At 31.2% G+C, this 5,608-nt stretch overlaps 1 long non-coding RNA gene across 15 annotated transcripts in view; it reads left to right on the top strand.

Annotated features, from left to right (window-relative positions):
• LOC106460215 overlaps window positions 1–5,608 on the top strand; it is a 53,287-nt gene that overhangs the window by 22,456 nt on the left and 25,223 nt on the right. For all 15 annotated transcript variants that reach the window (XR_002610706.1, XR_002610713.1, XR_002610701.1 and 12 more), the window contains one exon: window positions 2,294–2,473. This is a non-coding gene — a long non-coding RNA (uncharacterized LOC106460215). The remainder of the gene's footprint in view (window positions 1–2,293; window positions 2,474–5,608) is intronic.

Genomic DNA, 5,608 nt, shown 5'->3' with positions numbered 1-5,608 from the left:
AATATGTAAAGTTTAGTATACTCTAATCCCTTATAGTGATGACACATGACAAAACACACATTCAGCATGTAATGTTGTTTAAATACAAGAAGGGAAACAAAGTCTCTGTATCCACAAAGAATATCAAAGAAGTTTATAAAAATGTTTTGAACATTCGTAAGTGTCAATGATGGTTCAGCAAAATTCGTTCAGAATGCTTGAGCCTTGAAATATGTGATGGCAGGGGCCAACATGTTGGAATTGATATTGATGCTCTGAAGATGCTTGTATTTAAACATTTGTTAAATGAAATAGTCTCCATTCTTATCGATGATGCTTTTTCATCTTACACATCTTACAATCAGGTTGTTAGTGCCCTGATTAAAGAAATCACTTGGCTTTGAAGCAAAAACATGTCGATGTCCTATTTAACACCTTCCACGTTTGCGTACGTTTCACATTAAGTGGGCCAGGTGGATAGGGTGAATCTCCATCATACCAAACATACTCGCCCTTTCAGCCATGAGGGTGTTATAATGTGATGGTCAGTCCCACTATTTGTTGGTAAAGGAGTAGCCCAAGAGTTGACGGTGGGTGGTGATGACTAGCTGCCTTCCCTCGAGTCTTACACTACTAAATTAGGGATGGTTAGTGCAGATAGCCCTCATGTAGCTTTGCGCGAAATTAAAAACAACCAACCAACAAACATCCCATTAAGATGATGTTGCAGCGAATGAAAAAGATGGTAATCTGACGGTGCCATATCTGGAGAATATGGTGGGTGGGGGAGAACTTCCCAACCGAACTCCATAATCTTGTGTTGCGTCATATGTGCCACGTGTGGATGTGCATTGTCGTGGAGAAGAACACCTTTCCGATTGATGGGGTGAAGGGCATTTCTGATGAATGGCTTTGAATTAAACATTCTAGTTGCTGACTATAGATCTCTGAATTGACAGTTCTCTGTGGATTGAGGAGTTCGAAATGAATCACTCCTTTGATGTCCAACCAAATGCAAAGCATCACTTTCTGTGGATGGTGTCCAGGTTTTGGGGTCGGGAGTGGTTTTTGTCTGGGACTGAGCTATTGTTTTTGGCATTTATTATTCACATAGAGAATCCATTACTTTTTTATTTTATATATTAATGTAAGTAAATATATGAATGTCTTGGGCTAAAGATTCTTCTACAGTAGGTGTCTGTGACTTGTTGGCGAAAAATTTAAGAAAATAAACAGCATGCAATCGACTTGTTTTCAAAATAATATATATATATTTAGAACAAGTTAAACTTAAAGAAAATAAACAGCATGCAATCGACTTGTTTTCAAAATAATATATATATATTTAGAACAAGTTAAACGTACATACAAAAATTCCTTAGACTATGGAGGACATAGTTATATCTTAAACATGATATAGTTCTCTTTTTTTTTTCTTGTCAAAAGTCCTCTTAGGTTTATTGAATTGCTTCAGAATTCAGTTGACAAGCCGAACTATTTTTGTCCATTATTATTACCAGACTATCTGTGTATAGTTCACTTATGTTATTGTTGAGTTACTGAGGTTATATCCTTGTCTGCTCCTTTTTTGTATTTCCAAGAATCATCTGCCTTTTGTCAAAGTCCACTCAGGCTGGTTCAATTACTTTAGAACATACTTTGACAAGACAACTTATTCTTCTTATCCTTTACAAAATTGTTAATCTCACTCTTAATATATCAACCATTAGGCCTTTCACTCCCATGACGATTAACTTTGTGTTTAACTTTTCTCTGACCGAACTTCTCTTTCCCGTGACTTTACTCTCTTCTGCTTGCATCTGGTTATACGTTTATCACTTAGGCCTTCTAGAAATCTCTGTATCCTCGACATCAATGGATTGCACGCAACGTTCAATAGCCTCAAGATCAATGAATTATGAACACAACGTACGATTCATACCGAGTTATGTAACCAAACTTGTCATAACTATTGCCTTTAAAATAATTGCTTTTAACTCTCTTGTTATGAAAAAACTAAACAATCATGAAATATTCACTCACAAAATAATTAATAATACTTATACTAAATAGTCTTTTATATCTGACAGTTAATTTCCTTTTACTATATATTGATAATATTTTTCACTGAGGAGTATTTCTAAAATATTATACTTCACAAAGATTTTTTTATATTTGTTATTTAAAACTATTCTTAAAAGAAAAGTTATTCTTTACATCTCTAAGAAATGTGGAATTTTACAGTTGTATCTTCCTAATTAAGAGATGTGCATGTGTATTTCTGTTTGAAGAAGAAGTGATGTTTTTCTTGTAGAAGTTCGTATCTAGATTGTTAGAGAAATACAGAGAGAAAAGACTTAGACAGAAAGCAAATCAAGAATGGCACAAAGTGCTTGAAAGAAGCTGGATAAAAAGAATAGAAAAAGAGTGCCAGAAAAGAACTGAAGAATAGCATACTCTTCTTAGTACACAGTATAAACATAATGTTGTTAAGGTGAGTCCTTATAATTGGAGGATTATCTGTGTTAGCTATCAACTTTCAGTCTACATATACTAAATATAAAATAAAAGTATTGGACAAATTTCATTATACATTTTATTGAGTGCTTACATTATGTTATCAGCTAGTTGTTAATCTGTATAATGGATTTGCAGAGTGTGGTAAGTTATTAAGTAGTTTCATCCTACATTTGACTAGGTTGAAAGAGTATAATAAGTTACCAACTTTCATTGAGCACTTTCCTAAATATGCAAAGCTGACTGATTCATTTAAAACCTTTGTCTGTAGTTGCATAGACTATATTAATTATATGCCTATTTTTCATAATTACTTATATTTACTTATAAACAATTTTAAAACCCTCATAATTTTCATCTTCAGTCTATCATGTATTCTGCTTTATAGCTTTGATTCTAATCTAAGAACTTTCCAGATAAAAACTTTAAGATAATTTTCTTCTATTATTCTGTACATAATCACTTTTTTACTAAAATTTAATAATTGAGTAGTCCATAAATACAGTTTACAATTTCTCAACACGATTTAAGTTATTCATTTGACAGTAATGAACTTTTTGAAAGTTTTTCTTCATTAAACAATTTTCAATTTACCAATGGTTGGTAATATCATGTAAGAGATGTATTACAGTTATACTGATAAATTCGTGTTTAACTGAAATATCAGCGTCCATATAATTATAAGAAAGTGACTTATTTAGAAATTTTCAACAGTTTTTTTTTCTTTAAAAGGGACATAATAAATCATACGTATGATGATGACAAAACCTTGTCGAAACGTTGTACATTTGCTGTCATGTTAAACTTATATTAAAGTTTTTCTTCATTACCCATTTAAGCCGTCTCCAGCCATTATTAGTCTCAAAGTGGGTTCCTCGTCATCGAATACGTATGTTAATGTTGTGCCCTTTTTATTGTTCCTTAAATATCTTATAATTTTTTTAATTTGTCCATAGGACCGTGTGACACTGAAGTGCATTGAGTAATGTGTTCAGAACATGCTGGTGAACTTGTGTGTTTAACTAGTGTTGTTTCTGTAACATTACTGTTCTATTAATAAATGTTGTTATTTCAGCATTTAATAGGAGTGTATAAGTGAGAGCTCATCTTTAACATGTTACAGTTAGCCTCTTGTATTATTATATTCTGAAAGATGAAAGAAATTGTTCTCAAGAAAAAGTTTACTCCTCTATTCCAAATATTCAATTTTTCATTTAAAGTCAGACTTATCACAGTAGCTTACTGTACATCATGTAATGTAGTTATTATCTGCTACACTTGTTCATCTTACTTTATTAGTTTTTGAGAGATTGTTTATAAACACAACACACAAAATATGGTATATTGTATATACTAGCTGCTTATCAGTAAGTAGCATTAGTACTATTTGAAAATTTCATGAATCAATACATGTCTATTTGTAGAAGTAGTTATGGGTGCAGTTGTGATGAAATTATGTTGCCTCAAATATGAGACCACCATATTAACACTGAAAAAGAAAATCTATAGTTAATTAAAAAACATATTAACTATCACTTCATTTCTTTAAATTAAACATTTTGTAGTACTATGAAGTTCCATTGTGTGATATTTCTAAAATAACATTTGTTATGTTACAGTATTGAGTTACATTATTGTTACATTATTATGTTAGAGTATTGTTACATTTAGTTTATTTATTTTACTTTTGCAAATGTCGTGCACATTTGTTATAACTTACCATGGTAAGTCGTGTTCTGATGGAAATGAGGTTCTGCTAATACTGTAATGAAATTGACATTGTCTCTTATGTTCTGACTTGAGTGATGTTTCTGACTAATTCTTACAAACATGTTGAAACTGACATTGTATCTCATGCTTCGAAAAGAGAGAGATCTATGAAAACATCTCAGTTTTACATATAGAATGCACTTAACTTGTTACAGTAAAGTCTGGAAGATTGTGATTTGCTTCATTCAAATAAGAAAGACTGTAGAGTTAAACATAAAATGCTCTGCTTTGAACAGTTTCTATTGAATAGCTATGCAACATCTGATTGAGGTGTCATACTGTTTGTGTAGTAAATTGTTATTTTGTTATTCATCTACTTTTTATTTTCCTCATTGTCACATTTATAGAAGCTGTTCTTAGTGGTTGTTTTAGTTAATTGGTTCCAGGAAATGAGAGTTCACTAGCAGGTTAGTCTGTGTGACTCATGTCATAGCCTTCCATTCTTTGTGAATGATTGTTTCCATTGTACCACAGTTTCCAAATCTCTTGTGTAACACAGTATACATTTGAGTATTTGTTTTGCATGCATGTTGTTTAATGTCAGTCTTTAACTATCACAAAGTGAAAATTCTAGGTAGTAAACTTCAGATTTTTTTTCTATGAAATAATCACAAATACAAAGTTTTCACAGTTTTCTGCATGCTAAGATAGATATAAAGATTGTATTTAGTCGTAGTATTCATTATAAAATGTTTGGCATTACTCCTAACAAACCTGTTCATTAAAATGTCATCTCCCAGTGCCTCAATGGTAAGCTTGAGTAGTTGAGTTGTAACACTAATGTTCAGGTTTTGATCTCCACATTGGGCACAGCACATTTAGCCCACTGTGTAGCTTTGCACTTAACAACAATAAAAGAATAAAGAAGTAAATAATAGGAATCTAAAAATAAATAGCTGTCCATATAATTATCTATCACAATGATAATTATGTTCCTACAATACTTTTAAAAGCTTTCTACTTTTACTGCCCTCAACAAAGACCACAAGAGTTGCAAGCACATGGCATTTTATAAAGCCGTATTTATACACCATTAACTTCTCTTTTTACACTTGTGAGACCTTTAAGACTGTAAATTGACTCCAGTGAAGTACAGATTTGGTATTTCATTTGCTTGTAAACAGATGGTCAATTTGTTTTCTATATAAAGTACTCCTATATATATATTTTTATATATAAAAAAAACGAAAAGTTGTAATAAGTACCCTAGAACATTTTCAATTTTTGTCTGAAATATATACACAATAGTCATTATATATATATATATATATATATATATATATATATATATTATATATAGTAGTACTTAAACTTAATTAGTGACTTATTTAGTAATAATTAA

Source organism: Limulus polyphemus, unplaced genomic scaffold, assembly GCF_000517525.1.
Source record: "Limulus polyphemus unplaced genomic scaffold, Limulus_polyphemus-2.1.2 Scaffold729, whole genome shotgun sequence".
NCBI lineage: Eukaryota > Metazoa > Arthropoda > Merostomata > Xiphosura > Limulidae > Limulus > Limulus polyphemus.
The sequence above is the reverse complement of the archived record's forward strand: the minus strand, read 5'-3'. Positions and strand labels throughout refer to the sequence as shown.